The sequence below is a fragment of the Dromaius novaehollandiae genome, chromosome Z (genome assembly GCF_036370855.1).
Source record: "Dromaius novaehollandiae isolate bDroNov1 chromosome Z, bDroNov1.hap1, whole genome shotgun sequence".
In the NCBI taxonomy this organism is placed as follows: Eukaryota; Metazoa; Chordata; class Aves; order Casuariiformes; family Dromaiidae; genus Dromaius; species Dromaius novaehollandiae.
In genome coordinates, this window is record NC_088132.1 from 42617246 (window position 1) to 42638411 (window position 21166).

The window sequence follows — 21166 nt, forward strand, 5'->3', positions numbered from 1 at the left end:
GGTAGGGCAAAGAAGCCTCACAGATGCCCAGGCAGCATGCAGTTTTCCTGCTCATAGCCATATTAATCAAGTGTAATGATTCATGTCAAATTTTTGGTTTAGCTTTTGTTTTGGAAACGCTCTTGCTTTCTTCAGCTTATTTCTTCAGCATAAAATGCTTCCTTGGATGACATGGGTCTCGCTTCTCTAGGGAGTTTGCTGTCACACAAGCCTTTAGGCACTGTGGCACACAGTTTAGTGGGTTATTCGAAAGTTAAAATCCATAGACTGATTTTAAAATATGTGTTTTTACAGTGTCGGGGTGAACATTAAGAGTTTTACTGCTTTTGTTTCGGGGGGGGGGGGTTTGAGTGAATATCTTCAATTCTTAATTCCTGCAATGCTGGTGATGCTAAAAAATATGGGGGTTTTTTGTTTCTCTTTTTTTTTGGGGGGGGGGATGTTTTTGTAAAACCTGAGCAGTCTAGAATATCTTAGGATATTTACTCCCCATAATGAAGCTTCATCTTACTGAAGAGTCAGTAAAAAAGAAAAAATTCAAATATAAGCTAGGGTTTGCAAGTCTAGCCTGCCCAGTATTTAGTGAGTTTTGAAACTGACCTACTCGCTCACTAGAAAAAGAATGCAAAAATTCAAATACTCATTGCATCTCTCGGCAAGCTGCTTCCAGCAGCACGCTCTACCCATGGGGCACCAGCGCTCAGCACTTTCAGGACTTACACAAAGCTGCCCTTTCCGCGGCCCATTCTTCACCCTGGAAATCAACCAGCAACTTCAAAGTAACAAAAAGGCATCTGAGGCGGTAACTGCTAAACATTTTATCACTGTCCAAATTACTTTAGGAAAGTACTGAGAAAAAGCAATTAAAGTAGTACAGGGGTGACAACCATGTCCAGAACAAATACAGTGTCAGTGGAATAACCTAGAAGAAAAATGCACTCTAAATCTGTCTGAATTGGGAAAGCAGGAGTGCTTTCAAATTCCTTGTTCTAGCTGATGGATATTTGAGTGGCACCCTGGCAGACACCAGCTTCCCTTCTCCAGCTTGGATCCAGGGCCACCAGCTACCCAGCTGAGACATAATCAAAATACCTAAGTTGTATGCATTAAATCTTAGACCCATATGACACAACTGAGTAATTCAGGTATATAAGGTGTTGCAACTCTCTTGAAAACATAAGCTTCTCAGGCTAGAAATATAATTTAAAAAAAATAGCATGGAGAGGAAAAACATCCTACTGACTACAGCTACATTTTGTACCTCAGATTCCAACCCCTATGGACACAGGAAGGGAAAAATGTAAGTCATCATAACCATATTTAGAAAAGCGTTCTGTATTGCTAAGCATTCTAAAAGAACATTTTCCTTTTTTTGTCCTACACATAACCCCAATACTTCAATCTTAAATGAAGAAAAGATGTACTTTCAAAGATCCCCAATGCAAGTCAGCTAGAATGCCAGCCCTAACTAGCTGAGATTCAGGGGCAACTGTGTTTGACACTCGTAAGTTCCTCCTCAGCACTGAATTGTATTTTATTGATTCATTACTCTTTTAGAATTGTTCTGTATTTTTTAATCAAGTACTGAACCTCTTACTAGAAATAATTTGTATTGTTTTAATGTTAAAACTCAAGCCATTTATGTTTAAGCTTGCCTGGTATTGAGCGATCTTGAGTAAACTCTGGCAAGCATAAAACATATTGTTCCTATACAAATAAAAACTGCAAATAAAGTAGTCTTGCAGACAAACTTAGTGTCTGCAAATCAAGATAAGCTGAGCTCAAGAATTTTAAAAGTTTCTGACAAGGCCATAAGGGTCTGTTTTGCAAGCTAATTACCTCAGGTGTCAAGACAACAACAGAAATCTTCATGGTGGATATTATTTATTCTGGCAAGGAAGAAGCAGTAAGAGAGATTGCATGGCACTGGCAAAATCCCTTCTGTCACAGGAATGGAAGACCAAAGTTCTCCTCCAATAACAGAACTGGCAGTAATTGAAATGCTCTTATTTAGGATTATAGATGAATTGTTCCTCAGCCTCACTTCCCCCTTTTGCTGTCCCTGAATTTTTTGTCCTATCCTGTGACCAAGCATGTCCTATCACATGAAAGTTTCAGGTGACAGTCATGTTATGGCACTCACTCATCATGTGATCAGATGTGTAGCTGACTAAAGACATGAGTGATTTGCCTGGATCTGTTTGTGTATCCAGATGTGCGCTCACCACATAAAAGGGTACGTCTATGATTCAGGCACATGCTAGAGCATGACCACATCTATGGAGTCCAAGCACTTCCACAAAAGGTTGTATAGCATGACTTTGCTAGAAGATAAAACAAGCACAAGAGAGTGTGCTTCCTACTCTACGCCTGGTTGATACTTTCCTGATGTTCTTTTAGTTTACAGTTTATTCCCTTTCTTTTCCCCAAAAGTAAGTGGAAGGAAGTGCTAGAAGCGTGCTTCATGAAATCTTATTCCCCAGTTCAGCTGCCTGGTAACAACCTACACTGCAGGCTCGGAGCAGTGTAATTGCTTCAGTACAGGAATCGTGTCTTTTTATGGATTTGAGGTTTGCCCAACACAAACTGAATCTGATGCTTAATGGGTTTCTAGAATTCCCGCAATATAATTATATAATAACTTAGGGAATGCAGTATAGAAGGAAGAATGATAAAGAGCACTATCTATCCATGTTTACAAACAGCTCAATGAACTTAAAAATATGAATTGAATAAAATGGACAATTCTCCTTCAAACAATGAACTAGGTGGCAAACTGCCCACAATGACCATTGCTAGAGTCTATAAAAAACTCCCTGTCCCTTAAAAGTCACAAATCAGAAAATTTTCAAGCAATAAAAATGTGATAGAGCATAGAAATTCTTACATTCCTATGCTATATTTAGAGAAGACTTTTAAGGCACAGATTAATATATTAGCAGAAACCGAATGCACAACTTAGCCATGGTAGCCAGTATGTTGAAGTAAGTTGTTTTCCATCATTCTCTGAAGAAGTTAAAGCATTCTAAAACATCCAAGACTTCTAAAATATAAAATAGTATAGCAAATTACAACCAGGCTCTGTTGTTGCAACGGGTTTCAGACCTTCATTGCCGCACGCACGCTAGACTGTCACACGGAATCTTCAGTCCCGTTATACCATTTTAAGCACCATTTCAGTCGTAAAGAAAGGATCTGCACATTTTGCTCACTAGTAAGACTGAGAGAGATTTGGAACAGTATAAAGACAGTCATGTACAGAAACCTACTTTTTCATGCAAATAAAGCAATACACAAATCGACTGGTTTGAGAGGAAGACAAGGACTCCTTTTCTCCATTCAATTCATTCTTTTCAGCTTCATGCACTTGAAACATTTTTTGGAAAATGCTTTATAAGTTAAGTCTAGTTCTCAAGGTCTTAACAATGACATTTAGACATTTAATTAGGAAGCCATCACTTGGACTGGCATCTAAACCTTTTGTCAGAGACCTAATTCCACACCAGTTTAAACATACCATTAGTCTTATATTAACTAATAAGATTCATAACATTCTGGCTACTGGATTGCACTGGCAAGCATTAATGCAACAGTGAAGTGAGTCTAAATGAACACCAGCATACAGTTTTACAGTGTACACATTAAGCTAGTAACAATGATCTAAGCAAGACAAAAATGTAATAACCACATTCGTTTATGAGCTGGTACTCAGGCATACCCTGTGCTTCCTGGCACTTTGGATGCAATTATGTGAGACTGACAGCCAAATGAAAGAAGATTTGATCAAACAAATTGTTTCATTGATTCCCAGCTGAATCCAGACCTTAAGCCTTTCTGGAGGTCATTCTGAATCATGTTTAGAGACCTACACATGTAAATTCAGTACCATTACCCTGTTTCAGCATTTCAACCCGCAGCCATATTCAGTATATGGAATTTTAAAAAGTCACAAACATACATAACAATATTTATAAACAGATAACCTATATTTGGAACCAATGGAAAAAAGTCACATTAGTTAATGCCATTTTTCAGCTCGTATTTCTAACTTAGACATGTGGTTTTCACTGAAATAACAAGAAGATCCAAAATGTAAAAAATGCTAGAGCAAAGTGCAGGAACTCTATTCTGTGGGTTTTTTCTTACTCTTGTGGAAATTGGAATATTACAGAAGTTTGAGTCACCACTCTGCTAGACTTGGCTAAAATTAGAGTCCTATACAATGAAGGGCTTGTAGTTGAACAGTTTGGACACCAGGGAACAAATTACAAATACAGTAATTCTGCCGAAATTTGGGGGGGGGGGGGAGAGGAGGGGGGGAATACTGATAGTAAGAATATTAAAAATTGGATCTATAAGGGAATTGGGAAGTAATCAAAGTTGTACTTAATTCTGCCAGCAATAAAGAAAAAGTCTGCAAACAAGCTTTGGGGGATTTTTGCTACACTTTGTAATGAAAAAAACATTCAGCTCAGTTTTGTGTTAAAAAACAACCACGTGGAAGGAATATGGCCACATAGCAGATTCTGCTAACCTTGGAGTCTCATTTATCTCAATGCTGCCCACTGACACTGTCTTCTTGGCAGTGATAGGTGCCAATTATATTGTCAAGGTTACTGGCACTGGAGCTTTTCACCTCAAAATTGCTGACACCAAAGTTATTGATGCCAAAAGTAAAAAAAAAAAAAAAAAAGTTAAAAAAACATAATCAGCACTCTTTTTTTGCTGGGTCTAGATTCCAGTGTATAGTGCCTGCTGACAGGCAACACCTTTCCCCAAGCTCATTCCACATCCAAGCCCTAGATGATTAATATGGAATAATGAAGGAGATTTAATATGAGCCCTTAGATTTGCAAGTTTTGGACTGAAGCCCCTGGATTTTCAAACGGAGCAAAGATCTTGTATACAGTTCCTTCTGGGCAGAAAATACAGAAGTTACAAACAATCACAGTGAGACAAGGCAGGCATTTAACTCAAGAAATCCCATTATTCAGGGCATGTACAGTGTTCCTTTTGTGGAATGTCCAACTCAAATACCTGAATCTTTTTTCCACAAAACACATAGATGAAGACTTAAAAACAAACAAGCAAAGGAAAAAAAAAACCAAAAGTCTGGGTTCAACACAAGTTCAGTCAGGCATCCCTTTTGCTAAGAGAGAGAGAAAGAGAGAGAGAGAGAGAGAGAGAGAGAGAGAGAAAGAAAGAGAGAAAGAAAGAAAGAAAGAAAGAAAGAGAGAGATCACAGCTACTTGTCCCTTTATGACCTATATGCTTTGCCCATGATAAATGGGAATTTTCTACTCTAGAAAGTCCTAAACATGAGCAGAAGAGACAGTGCTTCCTTCTGGCAAGTATTAAGCTGGAAAGGCACTACAGCAGTACCAGTAAGATCTGAACGGCTCTTTCAGAATGGAAGTTGACTTCTCTTTCTCACAAAAGTAAAGCGCCTTCCTAGCTATTTGGAGAACGTTACTGAACAGCAAAATGATAAAACGGCCAAAATTTTCAATCAAACAAGCAGGACAACACAATACCGTAAGGTTTGGGCCAGATGCTAGGTCAGCTACAGGAAAGGTATTTTCTACTGAATAGGCAAGAGTTCTGGGAAGGTCACCCACTTCCTTAGGCCCTTTCAAGGCATTAAGCAAATTCCTGACCGAATCTTTCAAAGCTGTGGGAACCTGAAGTCAGCATTTATTTGCACAAAAAGTTCACAAATGAAAGCATGCCAAACTGCGGGTCTTAAGAATAAGCCTGCTAGAATCCTAGAATTTAACTAAACTGCACCTAGTTTTTACTGACCTGTCAGCAACTGCTAGTGCTTCAAAGCTGTGACAGCCACTCCCTCTGCAGCCATCAACAGCAACGTGAGGACCAAAAGACTTTGGGGGGGGGGGGAAAATCAATTATAATATCAGATGCATTTTGAAAATAAGACAGTGATTTGAAAACAAGTAACTACAGAAACATGATATTTATTCCGATTAGCACAAACCAAGACAAGTAAGACAGCAGTCTACAGCAATGTCAGCAGTTTGAGGCAAAGTGGAAATTCTGTGAAAGGCTTGCATTGAAATTTAAATCTATTATAGCCCGCCTATGACCACCCTCCAAAAAGCAACCATTGATGAATTAAATTTAGTATGTTTATTCAGATACTGTATACAAGAAATACTGTATACAAGAAATACAACATCGCAAGGTTATGAACTTTGCTCAGTCTGCTTTGCTCCATCTTCAAATGTGTCTTGTTTCACAGTTGGATGACTCCTACCCTATTCCAAAGGATGTTATAACATACACAAAGCAATGGAGGGAACCGTTGTCTGACACAAGTGCCAATTAGCATTGCTGCAGTTAAAAAAAAAAGTTAAACTTTCTAATACCTTCTTTTCAGATGGTTCAACAGTAGTCAGCAAGGAATAGATTGTATTATCTAATAAGTCAGAAATTATACCTTTCTCGTAGTAGAATTTTTTTTTGAAATACAGAAGGACCTAGAATACAGATCCTTCTGCATTTCAGGAAGCCTAAGAGCCATTATCATTCAAATAAAAATAAAAGCTGTTATACCACACTATTAGAGGAAGTTGTAACCATTAAAACAGCTATGAGGATAACAAATCATGTGATTGGTAATTGTACAACATGAACATATCTGCTCCAATTCTTATACCACAGCCCTCAGAAAAGCCTCATTCCTAGAATAAATCAGTTACTACAGTGCAGGACAGTACATGTCAAAAATAAGTTTTCTAAATAAATAAATAAATAGCAACTGTAAGAGTCTGCTCTCCAAACTACTGAACTCCAAAGCAACTAAGTGGGATCAACATGATAAATTTATTTCCCAAGACATCTTTCAAATCCCCTTGTAAATATACAAAGGAAGGTACATTACTGTTAACTACACAATAAGGAATTCCTAGAATTTGTATTTAGTATGTATATAGTTTTATATACATATATATATAAAAATGCTATCAAAGATCTATGAAGTAAACAATTATCCAATTCCCTAACACAGAACCAATATGCATGTGAACAGAGCCATTTTAATATGTAGGCCTTTTATAACAGCATATACTATTGCGTCCCTCCCCCCCAGCCCCCCCAAAAACACTGTATGGGTAAATTTGGTCTTCAGGTCTATCCTATGAGTAAGGTGTAACTAACTCCCCCCTGCCTCCCAAAAAATACGGAGGTACAGCTGCAAACGTCCCCTCAATTTCTCAGTATAAATTGCTCCGCAACAGATTCCTTTGTTTCTGTTAATTACAACATAACTACTCTTCTACCACCAACAGCTTTCCATATATTCTCCTCCAAATCCAGGCACAACTGGCATGAAGAGTAACATTACTCAAACAGCACAAGCTTGGCAAATCAGTCAGTTCTCTGAGAACACAGATCAGCTGCAAGATAAGACATTGTAAGCAAGGACTTTACACCCACAGTGCAGTAACAGCTACCTTTAACAAACAGGAAAAGTGTAGTTATAATTGTTGAATTATAGAGAAGAAGGAATATCAACTATTCTAAACAGAGGTCACAAATTTATTATGAAGACTGCTAAAAAAAACCCATTAGTTATAAAAATCCCAATACAAGAAGCACTCTTTGCAATATTTCTGGGAAAACAAAACAAAATAATTCTACTCATTACATACTGAATTTCCTTGTTTTTCTTACTACCCTACAATTTCTAAGGAAAATGACAAGCCTAATGGGTCATTTCCACTAGAGCTACATATGTTTAATCTTACAGTACTTTTGATTTTCACCACCACGCTTGAACCTCAGTTCTTGTTTACATAACCAGAGAGCCCCAGTCCATGTCAAATTTTTATTTCTACCAATATTTATCTTTCTGTTCCCAAAAATCAGTTAGGAAAAACGCTCCTATATAATGAAAATCACAAGAGACAAACCAAAACAAGGATGAGGAAACCATTTCAGCATATACAGTAACACCTTTAAGTCTCATACTGAAATGCTTATTCAGGCATTCTATAACTTTATTAGACAAAAGTCATCTCCCTACCTACATAGGGACTTTGCAGTCCAAACGCAAACTCTAGTAGAACCTGTAACAACACAAGTCAGAGAGAGCTGGAGGGAAGTGCTTGTAATTGATCAACTGAATTCAATTTACAGTATATCCCCCCAAAAGTTGAAAAATCTTATTCCAAGAAACAGCAGCTAGGTCATAAAATTTTTAATATATGATTGACTTAGTTTGAAGTGAAAGAGCAATGAGAGTAGGCATGTGTGAGAGATAACTAACTGTCCATATAAAAATTACATAAGCAAGCTTGGGATTTCTATATAATATACATATAAAACCATTATGCTATATGGGAATAACATTGCTTAGTTCTGAACAGATTCTTTGCTAAAGCCCTTTCAGTGGAAGAACAGCAGCTATGTGAGATCTCCATAGCAGGGGGTTTAGAGAGAAGAAAAAGCTCATGTGATCCTGAGAACTTTTTCCATTAATAAAAGGAGAGTCAACTCGCACAATTTATGCTTTCACAATTTCTTTGCACTCTTGTCACACGACAATGAGAAGTTCTAGTTTCCTTCCAGTTCCCCCTGCATGCCAGTTGCTACAAAAAGGCCAGTTACTAACAGCCAAATTCAGTTTTGTACAATTCAGAACCTTTCACAATTTATTTAAAGCAAGCGACATTCATCATTGACTGCACAAATACGAAAACTTTTCATTGGTATCTGATTTCCAGAAAAAGTGTGCAACTTTCACACAAACAATTTAATCTCATGAACTAAGCCTTAAGTGATGCTTAGATCACCCAGAGTTCAGAGAATAACAGAATGGTTGAGGTTGGAAGAAACCTCTGGAGATCATCTAGTCCAAACCCCCTGCTCAAGCAGGGTCACCTAGAGCATATTGGCCAGGACTGCATCCAGACAGCTTTTGTTTATCTCCCAAGGATGGAGACTCAACATCCTCTCTGGACAACCTGTACCAGTGGTCTGTCACCCTCACAGTAAAAGAGTTTTTCCTTATGTTTAGACAGAACTTTGTGTTTCAGTTTGTGCCCGTTGTCTCTCGTCCTATCGCTGGGCACCACTGAAAAGAGTCTGGCCCCATCCTCTTTATGTCTTCCCTTCAGATGCTTAGGCACCCCCCTCAGCCTTCTCCATGCTGAACAGGCCCAGCTCTCTCAGCCTTTCCTCATAGGAGAGATGCTCCACTCCCTTAATCACCTTAGTAGCCCTTCACTGAACTCTCTCCAGTTGCTCCATGTCTCTCTTGGACTGGGGAGCCCAAAACTGGACACAGCACTCCAGATACAGCCTCACCAGGACTGAGTAGAAGGCAAGGATCGCCTCCCTTGATCTGCTGGCAACACTCATCCTAATGCAACCCAGGATACCACTGGCCTTCTTGGCTGCAAGGGCACACTGCTGGCTCATGGTCAGCTTGTCCACCAGCACCCCCAGGTCCTTCTCCTCAGAGCTGCTTTCCAGCAGGTCAACCCCCAACCTGTACTGGTGCCTGGGGTTATTCCTCCCTAGGTGCAGGACTCTGCACATGCCTTTGTTGAACTTCATGAGGTTCCTCTCTGCCCATCTCTCCAGCCTGTCCAGGTCCCTCTGAATGGCAGCACAGCCCTTGGATGTATCAGCCACCCTTCCCAGTTTTGCATCATCAGTAAACTTGCTGAGGGTGCTCTCTGTCCCTTCATCCACATCACTGATGAATAAGTTGAACAATGCTGGACCCAGTATTGACCCCTGGGGGACACCGCTAGATACAGGCCTCCAGCTAGACTTTGTGCCACTGATCACAACCCTTTGAGCTCTGCCCTTCAGCTAGTTCTACTATAGTGAGAAGCATCATTATATTAGTTCACATAAGCCTAAATTTTTATGCTGAATTATGAAGTCCTTAAATATGCTCTGTTCTTCTATGAGAGATTAATAGTTCTATCAGTTTATGAGTAAACTGCATCTCTAAAGAATAGCTTTACACTTGTATAAGATACTTCAAAATGCTATTGATCCTCAAATTTTGATTTTTTGAGTTTACCATTTCTACAGAGGAGTCAAACTATGCGTGCTCTAATACAACTGTATTAACTCAAAAGATGTTCTTGCTTGCTGAATTTTACTCCTCAAGGTAAAGGCAAAATAACTTCTGTGAAGTCTCACAGAGTGTTCATATTTTTAAAATTTATTTCCACTAGTGATAACAAGTATTAAAATCAATCACCATCTAATAGACACAAATGAACATACCCATGGAACCCTACTAATCTTTTACTGCCAAGTCAAATTAGCAGAGACTAGCCTTGTGATTACATCCAAAAAAACAGTATGAGAAGTACAGTTACAATAGCATGTACAGATAATGAAACCAGGCTGATATTTCTTATTCTTTTTAGTTTCTTCCCAACTATCTCTCCCATAAGCTTCAATGAAAACCAGCACACCCACTCAACATCAGCTTCTGACATTTTAAGTGAATGCTTACTGCCCAGGGGCTTTATCCTCCAGCTACACCTGATGCAAAAAGACACAAGCTTTCAACTAAAAATGAATGATCATCATCCAACAATCAAAATAAAGTTCTATAACAGCACAGCATCAGCTACTGTTGAAATCACTGGCACAGATTATTTTAACACTGTTTTACCAAACTGGTACTTACAATCATAATCCAAGTTAATTAGGACCAAAAATCCAGCAGAACTTCTAGTGTTTTGGTATTCAAACACGAGAAGTCAAAGCTAAGAGCTTACAGTAGAAGTGCTTTTGCTTTGCTAATATTGGTAATAAAGGGAACCTTGTCTGATGAAGATAATATGAATTTGAAAAGCAAACTACCAAAAGATCCATCAAAAGACAAGTTTCAGCTACTGGATTGCCACTTCCAAGCAGAGCCCATTTATTGAGTACAGTCAGGTTGCTTTTTAAAACCTACAATAGGGACTTCCTTAAAAAAATATTCCTATAATACACTTTTGTTATTCACAGCATTGACATCCCCATTAAAATGTGAAAAGTTAGTGGTGCATGTTTTGCTCATCAAGCCCTCTAGCTGCCTCATTTCAGTGCATTCATTCATTGCTCATTCCACCACTGTGATACAAGTTACTAAAAAAAATCACCCAGTGAAAACATGGCAACTTGATACAAAGAAAAGACCACAGCACATTGCTTTCCACTGTCCAAACTGAATGGAGACAATTTGAAGGACAAGCTTGTGAGGCCTAACTACAAAAAGTGGATTCTCTGAGTTTCAGATGCTGTGAGAAGATCCTGAAACTCATGAATTTCTACTACATAGCACTATGAAACAACTTCTATAGCACAATTTGAAAGTAAAAAATGATAACATGCATCATATCCTAAACCAATTCTATGCTCTCACGTAAAATTCATGATACTTCAGCACAACTTGCTACCATAAAATATTTCAAAAAGCACATATTTAACAATTGCATTAATAATTTTATCATTCCTGAGCTGCTTGAAACAAACAGGAAAAGTTAATTACTACAAAAAGAAATCCAAACTGTCTTGGTCTTAATCAAGGTAAGAATTTTCAAAAATCTAGCCAAAAATCAACTTAGCCAAATTTAACCTCTCCCATTTGACCATTACAGTATTAAGAAACTTTCACTATGAAACATGCTAATATTTAGTATTAAATGTGATCACGGAAGGACATAATTCCCAAACCCCAAAGATTATCTAGATATAAGAAAATCCTAGAAATAATCTAAAAGTTATGAGAATGAAAATATATACACATTAACATTTTGTAAAGCACCCAGGTTCTGTAAATTCAAAATGCAGGTGTGCACTGGGGCTAAGAGCTATTAGTTAAAAACTAAAGCTGACCAAAACAGTATGTGAAACTTTATGTGCACAGTAGCACAGCATACTGTTGAGGGCCTTACAGTTTGATATTGCAAAGAAATTGCAATTGTGATGTTAGTTATTGGAGATTTTCTACAACAGATGTCTAGCTATCAAGACTTCACATACTTGAGCACATATTTCATTACGCTTGCTAAAACATGTTTTTATGCACAACAGTGTTTGCTTTTGCGCTATTTAGAAAACATTTTGTGTACTATCCCTGCTATCTCAAACCCTAAAGGCAAAATTAATAATACTTCATCAACTATATTGCCATTTGGATTTCCCCAGTTTTGGACTTTTTTTCTTTATACCACTAAGTATAAATATATTTTGCCAAAATATACATTTATATTTATTTTGGAACCTAAAACATCCAAGGAGAGCAAGTACTCGCAATTGAAAGGTCTTTTTCATTGGGCAGAACTATTCTATAAACAGCCTTTATCGTAACTAGAGGAAAAGAAACATATCTAGGAAATTGAAGCATGACAATGATCTCATGGCATTCACTTTAACAAGTCTAGTATTTCTTGAGCGCTTAGGATTGGATGAAACCATTTGGCATACAACTTTTGCCAAAACCCAGTTTAAAAATATAAGATTATGGCACCTGAAGACCATACCAAAAAAAAAAAAAAAAAAAAAAAAAAAAAAAAAGAGTTCTTTGTCATTTCAGTTAGTGACATAATCTTAATTAACTCCTGCCTAGTCCTAGCCTGCCAAAATGGTATTTCTACTAGTGCTATTAACTGGGACGTAACCTCCCGAAACAGAGTTTTCAAATTTGTGCTTCTCTGCTGGAGCACAGAAATCTTCTCTTGTTGAGTAGTAAGTAGTTGGTAGAAGTGAGTACATGAAATCAACTTCTGCAGAATTTCATTTTATTTTTAGGAAAGTTAAAAGTTACTACAACAGCTTTACCAAAAGGCCTGCTTTCCCACTTTTACAGGCTATAACTATCATAAAGGTTACAGTAATTATGGGGGTGGGGGAAGAAGGAGACACATGGACAAGTCAGTTATATAGTTTAGTACATACAGTTTAGTTGCAACTCTGCTTCTGCTCTCTTCTGTAGTTATACAATGAAACCGACATTTACAGAAATCTGAACTATTTTGCTTTACATTCAACTGCTTCTGCGGCTATGAGCGGCAGCTGAGGCCACTTGGATGACTGCAGAGACGCGGCCGCGGTCGGGCAGCTCTGCACAGATCCACCCTCACGGCAAGAAGTCAGAGAGGAAACACAGCAGAGGGCATGGCGCCTACTGATAGAGGATGCTGAAGCCAAAGGCAATTTAATTAACAGCCAGAGGAAGGTCTTGCAGGCGAAGGACTTGACTTTTAAATACCTTTTCACAGCGGAGAACAGCTGAGAATTAGTCAGCTGGGCCTTGCTACCGCTCTGGGACACCTCAGCGCTTGCGGCCAGATTTTAAAGCACAAAAGCCTGGAAGCCAGAGCACATTACCCCACCGCTAACAGCCCCCGGAGGCTTCCTCAGGCGAGTGACACCCACAGCACCGAGCGCCCCCTGCACGAAGGGCAGCGCCACAGCGGAGCGGCCCCGCCGCGAGGCGCTGACAGCCCCTCACCGCCGCCGCCCTGGGCCCCGCCGCCCCCTCCCCGCGGCCACCGCGCGGCTCCGCGGGGCCGGCGCTCCCGCCGACGGGCACTCACCTGCCTGCCGCGCTCTCCCCGCCCGCCAGCGCCGCCGCGACTCCTCCGACGCCTCCCGCCGCGGAGCCGAGCGCGGCCGAGCCGGGGCGGCGAGAAGGGGCAGCCGGCGGGGCCGGGCGCGCATACGGGGCGCGGGCCCGGCGGCCGCTTGCCCTCCTCACCGGCGAGGGCCGGCCCCCGCCCCGTCCCCCCCGCTCCTCATCCCGCCAGCGGGCTCCGGGGCGGCCCTGGCCTCCTCCCCGGCTCGGCCCCCGCCCGCCCCGAGCGCGCCCGGCCGCGGCGCCGGGGGTCTCTGCCCCGCGAGCCCGGCCCCAGCCGCCCCCCTCACTCGCTCCCTCCAACTCGTCTCCCCGCCGCCATCTTGCCCGAGGGGGGAGCACAGCGCGCAGGCGCGACCCAGGGAATCCCGGCCTCGGCGGCGGAGGTGCAGGGACCCGCGCGCGGCCGCGGCGGCGCGCATGCGCGAGGGCGGCAGCTGCCCCGCCCCCTGCTGATGGCACACACCTGCCGCGCGGGGCGGGTCGCTGTGTGCAAAGTGCGTGTGTGGGTGTGTGGAGTGGCCGTTAACGGCCAACCGCCGCCTTCACGGTTCCTGCTGCGTCGCCGGTTCCTTCCCTTTTCCCTCACGCGGAGACCTGGTGGGCCGTTTTGACCAGGCAAAGCCGCCGGACGGCGAAAGCCCCAAACAGGGCTCAAATAGTAACTGCAAAACAGAAGCAATCCCTGAAGGGGCGCCTGCCGTGCTTTGGAGAATAAGTACCGCCAGGTTTAGAAAAGATAGGCTACAGAAAGGCTACGTGCCCTGGCAGAAAGAGACATGCAACGAGGTATGGAAGCTGAAGGCAAAAGTTGGGAGTGTATCTCCTTTCTCCACGTGTTTATTGTTACCCATCTCCAGCAGTCAATCCAGCAGGTCAGTGAGAGAGTTTCCCTTCACAGAAGAGGTACACTCTTTACTATCAGTCTGTGTTTATCCCAGTGGTCAGGGATCTTTATAATAAATGCTGCTCCTTTACTGCGAGTGAAAATCAGCCTCTCAGGTCTCTCCTTTTCTGTCAAGGTCTGCTCCAGCAGGCCCTGGGTAGGCATGGGTACCCAGGTAACTTGCCAGCTCCTATCCACTTAATAAGAGTGGGTTATACACAATGACCAGCAGGTCTGCAGTTTGATACTGAGGTCCTTCATTGCTTTTGGCTAAATGCCACCAGGTCCTGATGACTTACCTGTTTGGGCTTATACTTCCTATAAAGTTACTTCAAACTGATCTGCTTCCTCTGGCCTTCCTATTGTGAAGCAGGTTTAGTGTTGGAACTCTCCTCAGCATCCCCAGTGGCAGTCTAATGCAGACAATTCTTTGAGCCTTTGTGCTATAGCTTTGACATCCTTAAGCCCCTCTCTCAGACCTTTGTCACTAGCAGTCTCACTGATTTCCTAACTACCTACTAGCTTTTGATGTATTTAAAGACCTTTTTACTGCCAGATTGAGCATCCTTTGCGAGGTGGTCTTCGAATTCTTTTTTAGCCCTAAACAGGTTTAGCCTAAACATTTCCTGTTTAGATTTGACCTGCCATGTTTTACAGGCTTTCTGTTCTCCTCATTTGGGCCTGGGCAAGCTCTGCCCCCTCATTAGGATCAAAGAAATCACCTTACTAAGTCCATTCACACTCCTCTTCAGAGCCCATCATCAGAGGTAATACTAGCCTATGTCACAACCCCCTGTCAAATTGGAAGTGGTTTTGAGTGTTGAACACATATTTAGAAAAATCTGGAACTTGCTGATGAGCCTGTGTGTTTTATGTTTTGGTAGTGTTTGCATTATTGATTTTATTAGTGACGTTTTCCCAGGATTAATATCATTGGAATAAAATACACTAATCAACAGTTATACACAGTTCAGCACAAGTTAACTTAGTAACATTTCATTTTTATTGGTAAATATTATTAATTTTTAGCTTCCTTATACAATAAACTGAGTCAACCGTGAGGGTTACAAAAAGATGATACACAAAAGTAATAAATACTTACACTCTGATGCTTCTAAAAATAAAGAAAAATCCTTTCATACCTGTGACATAACTTATTTGAATATCATTTTTAGCTGCAGTTTCCATCACTGCTGTGTTCTGATTTCCACTTTTATGTTTCAAGGGCATTCTACAAACCATGGTCACGAAAAACTAACTACATGTGAACTGATACTAGTTTGACTAATACAATGAAAATTAGGTTGGTGAACTAATGCTAGCTGCTGCAGATGGTATATTTTATGTAATTAAATGAAGAGTCAGACTGGATGTTTGAAAGACAATAGTTCTTGGTAAATGTTTTTGTAAATTCACTCCCCCTTGAATTCCCTTGCCTAAAAGCTACATGATGACAATCATAAGTTAATTTCCAAAAGAATTTAGAATAAATCAAAGAGTGTCTTGTTGTGTGACAGTCTGAATAAAAACAATTTCAAATGTCCCTGCAAAAGCACACAGTAACCATCCTCTTCATGAAAAGAGAGAAACTTTCAGCGTGTTTTGAGTCCAGTTTATGAGCGTCTGTCTTCAAATAAACTGCATTTGTGTGTCACATGGAGAGTTCTAACACTGAAAGCAACTAACGTTAAAAGGGAATTCATCTTACAGTGCACCTCATTCAGGAAGACTGAAAACATAAGAAAGATATAAGGTATCACTTTTTTGTTTTTATTTTCATATTTATTATTTCCCAAAGTGGGAAATCATAAAGAAAGAAAAAGAAGAAAGAAATCATGAAAGAGAAGAAAGAAATCATAAAAAAAAGAAAGAAAAGAAATCATAAAAAGAAAATTAAAGTTATCATAAAAAAAGCCAGATCAAAACAATTTTAGGAAAATGAATCAATGGCAGTAGTGGTATACAGTGTGCAGTCCCTTGGTTCCTTGAGGACCACCTAGGTAGATAAGATGAGCAGTTGGATTTAACTATGAGCTACACCTTATGATTGTTGGGGTGAAGTGCTGGAATCAGGCCTATCTCCCCAGGAAGAAAGTAGAGACAGTATCTGTCCTGGCAGTGAGGCTGATAGGCTCTGAGGTATGCTGAGGGCATTTCAAGCAGCTGCTGCTGTGCTTTTCCAGCTATAGCTCCTCCCTGGCCCCTGTGGCTGAACACCTGCTGTATTGCTAGGGAGGAAAGTAACTTTGGCTGATACACCATCTGCCTCCATGAAGGGGACAGCAAGTCACTATATCAGTCTCTTGAGCTAATCTGCCTTGTATCAAATAAAGAAATACAAAAGAGGCAGAAAAACAATAACTAGTTATGATTCTCAAGAGACCTGGCTATAGTTGCTCTAAATTGTGCTGTAAGGAAGCATGTGCTGTTCGAAATTACCAGGAATTTGCCCTAGGAATTTGACCTCTCCTTTCCTTCCCATCGCTCCCTGTCCTGTTGCCTCTGCCCTTTCAGGAAGGGGACATAGGGTTTGTCTATGTGCCTGCTGGGCAGTCCATTACAAAAATGTGTGTGTGGTGTACCCAAGTATCACAGAAAGAGCAGACTAGAACATGTTTCTTAACATACCTTTGAAATAGTCTGTTTTCTTGTCTTTCCAGCCTGCTAGCCAGGCACTCCTCTGAAGATTATTATTATTTATGGTTTTGTTTTTCAGATGATGATCAGATTAGAATTCCATTGTGCTAGGTGTTTGACAGATGTACACAAGTCAATTTCTGTGTGAACAATTTAATTAGTAAACTTAAGGCAATATGTCAGAAACAGATTTAAAAACCTAATGGGAGATGGAAAATGACAGTACCACTAATTAGGTAGATTGACAAATGAGCAAGCTGATCATACTGAAGATAGCATTCTGAAAAGTTATAGCCTGTTCTAAGGTAACTGTACCCTCCAAGAAAAGTTCTCCAGCCATCACTTCCTATCTTCAGATGTTTGTTATAAGATGGACCAATTTCAGAAGCATTGTCCCAAGGGCATTTTGGCAGCTCGATATAAAACGCTTTCCTATTGGTCTAGGTTTTAAATAAATGCATGAAAAATAAATTATTTATCAATGATGTTAACAATATTATAAAGTAGAATTATATTCTCCACACTCTACACGGGAAAGCATTTCTCACAATTGGCAGTTGGCAGTATTGTAGTGCGAAATCCGTATAGTGGATTTAAAATCTTGTAGGAGCCATTCTGGCAACAATTACCTTGCAGAGTGGAGGCCAGCCCAAAGGACTCCCAACATATAAAACTAGAGAGAGAGTCATTTAGGTAGTGGCTTTACAGATTCCTGCTATTGATGCCCTGTCCTTCTCTATTCGAGAACTGCTGATCCTATGACCCTTAACAAGAAGGATTTTCCTTTTTAATGCTTGGTTTCAGCAGTTAATGGTTAAATACAAAAATGTCACTGATAATGCACTTAGCCTTTTGCTAGACAAAAGAAGATTAAAAATAAGTTGTATGTGAGATTTAGATACTTATTTGCTGGATGGGCTTTTTTTTTCTCTTATATGGTTCTTATTTGAGAGGCAGTGTGCTTCAGTGGCTATAGTACAGATCTGGGATTTAGGAAACTCAGATTCTCTTCTTGTCTCTGCCCGTGAACTCTGCTGTAACACTGAGCAAATCATTTCACTTCTCTGTGAACAGTTAGCCATCAAAATCTTCCCCTGTCTTGTCTGGATTTGACTCTAATCCTCTCAGGGAAGCAGAAGTTAGGTGTCTATGCAGTGCCAGCACTGCAGATTCATCCTCTTTTTGGTCACATATATAATATAGAGGAAAGCAGAAGTAATTATACAACTCTGAAAATAAGTTGTCAGAAAATCCCAGAGTTAGACAGTGTTATATTTCCTAAATCAACTAATTTTATTCAAAGGAACGCAGAATCAAGGAAGAAAACCAAGTGAATTTTTTATAGGTTAATGTAAAAATTAGAAAAATGTTACCTGAATGATTTCTACTATGAGTGATTTGCAGTCAACAGAAAGCAATGGGAAAATGAGAACCCACAACACTATATTCCTGGGGTTCCAAACTATAACAAAGGAAAAAAAAAGATGCTTTTCAGGAGAAATAGTGTTGAATTTAGATATTCTGTAACCCCAGAATCCTAGGGGTATAGTTAGAACTATAAAATTTGTGTTTTTAAACTAATCTTTAATGTAGTTAAATAAGCAGCATGGATCCATCAGTTAATTATGTCAGAGAAGCTGGAGCAATGAAGCATGTTTTGAATAGGTGGTGGTGTATCTGGCTCATGTTAAGGTTCACATATTTAAAGGAAACCAAAGAAAAAAAAACACTAGACGCTAGTGCCAGAAAAGAAAACTGATCTCAGGGTTAAAGGATTAAAAATAGAGGTGTCTTCTTAAAGCCACCTAATTTTTAGTATCACAGCATTAATTTTATCCTGTCAATCTAAGTTGAAAGTGATAGTCGCATGGAATATGTCCAAGTTTTCTGTGCTAGAATTGAAGAGGGAAAGAAAATGAGAGACAAGGGTCTTAAATATTTATGGAAAATGACTTTGAGTTTAGTCCAGAGAATGAGTCATTCTGAGTTACATACAAGTCCAGACATCTGAAGAGGTCTGAACTTGCACCCTAAATCTTTAGCTTTCTAAAAGAACAGATCTGGCCTGAGAGATAGGAGGGCAGAGAGATCCAAAAGACTAAATTCAGTTCAAGTCCTTGTCCCATTGAAATCTATATGCTAGAAGATTTTAACACAGTGCTTGCTTCACAATAAGAGGAGACAACCATAGTAGACAAGGAGGCAGAGGCAGAGTGCAAGCCTCAGAAATTACCCTCTTGGATTACCATAGCTACCAAAGGCCAGGACACAAGTGATAGATTTTGGGGGGCAATTAGAACCCAATTTTTGCATCAAAACATTGCCCATGATCAACAGAAAAATTACACGTGGTTGCCAAAGCTACTAAATGGATATTAACAAAAACTGTGTTGTGCGTAAAGACAAAGTTAGAAATATTATCCAAAATATTACAGTCAGGAAAGAAACATTAGCAAACTTTTTTCAAGACGGAAGTTGTATGTGCATTACTGTAGAAAAAACACAATGTAAACAGAGTTTGAATATCCCAGAGTGTATTTCAGTAGCTGTGTGTCTACTTGACATCTAAGCAAGCTGGAAAGGAGTCCTGCCATGGAGTTGAGGAATATAGGATGGTGTCTGTTTTATAAAAGTGACTAAATCTGGCTAATAAATAAGAAAATATCTGGGAAGAAATGTGGTGAATGACCAGCTGTTTAACCAGTGTTCCATGGAATGAGAGGCTGACTATCCTCATTCAGACCACATCAGTGCAGCACTGCTTAATGTCTTCAACACTAAAAAACCGCCAGAGTTTTAATTTACTGTATATTGATGCCAGTGAGATTTTCAACAAAATGAGGCATTTTTCCTTGAGTGTCCTCTATTCCAGAAAGTTATTCTGAGTAAAGCTTACTATTCCTTATACATTTTCAACTTTGTACTTGTGGCTAGAAATTGATATATAAACACAGGCTGACAGCTTTTTACAGAGTTGACTGGGGAAGCCTAGCTCTGAAAAATCAATATATTTTGTGAAATATAGGCAGTAGCTTATTTAAAAAGATGTAGTTGATTTACAAAAAACATCATAATATTTACAGCAAGGGAATAAAGTATATTAATCATCAAAGCATTAGCTCCTAATAATGTTTTAAAATTAGTATTATGTAGAAAAAGCTACCTGTTCCAATAATGTTATTAATGCAATATTTTTTTGTTTGAGCCATTCCTTATTATAAATTTTTCACACATAGGAAATTAGTAAGGAATCAAAATTCTTGTATGACTGTTTATCCCTGGATGGTTGTCAGTGGCTAATAATATCATGATCTATTTTGTGCATGTAGAGTAGGATCAGTAATAGTGCTAAATACCTCCAGCTCCCACTCAAGTCAGAAGAGAGAGAACATTTATCATGCTGTAGTATCACAAAAAAAAGAGGATGACAAGCAGGCAACACATACATATGAGAAAATGATACATGTTGCTAAACATATATTATTCTTAAGTCTTGTTTTACATTTTTTTCTATCTGAACAAAATAAGAAGTGAAAAACAGAGTTAAACACCAAATATATATAATAATCTCTGGCATGATTTGTCCAGTCGGAAATAAACATATAAAAGTGACTTCCTGAGTAAGAATTACACAAGGTTGGGTTGTTAAATCCTCATAATTATTTACAAATGTTTTACATGAAAAGCTTTAGATGTCCTTTATTTCAGTAATTGCTCTAAAAGATTTTGCAGTTCAGCTCAGTTTTCCTTACTGTAACTTGGGTAGTTGGCAGTTTGCTTAACATTCCGGGACTTCTGTGGACCTAGCCAAACCATCAGAGTGAAAACACTTAAGCATAGAAAAAATGATAGTGGTAAGCAGTTTACACGGTAAATATGCTAAACCTGCACTCATAAAATACAGGTGCATGAATTTGCTGATGTGGTAATTTTCAAAACTAGAAAAAATACAACCAGGGGAAAATCTGTCTCTATTCATTCAAGTACAGGTGTAATTTATTATATCAAGCAGCAAAAATAGCGTGGAT

At 39.7% G+C, this 21166-nt stretch overlaps 1 protein-coding gene across 2 annotated transcripts in view; it reads right to left on the minus strand.

Moving 5' to 3' along the window:
- LOC112995240 (APC regulator of WNT signaling pathway) overlaps positions 1–13992 on the minus strand; it is a 94613-nt gene extending 80621 nt beyond the window's left edge. For both annotated transcript variants that reach the window (XM_064501247.1, XM_064501245.1), the window contains exon 1: positions 13578–13992. The gene's annotated coding sequence lies outside the window, so the exon portion shown is untranslated. The remainder of the gene's footprint in view (positions 1–13577) is intronic.
- Between the last annotated feature and the right edge of the window lie 7174 nt (positions 13993–21166).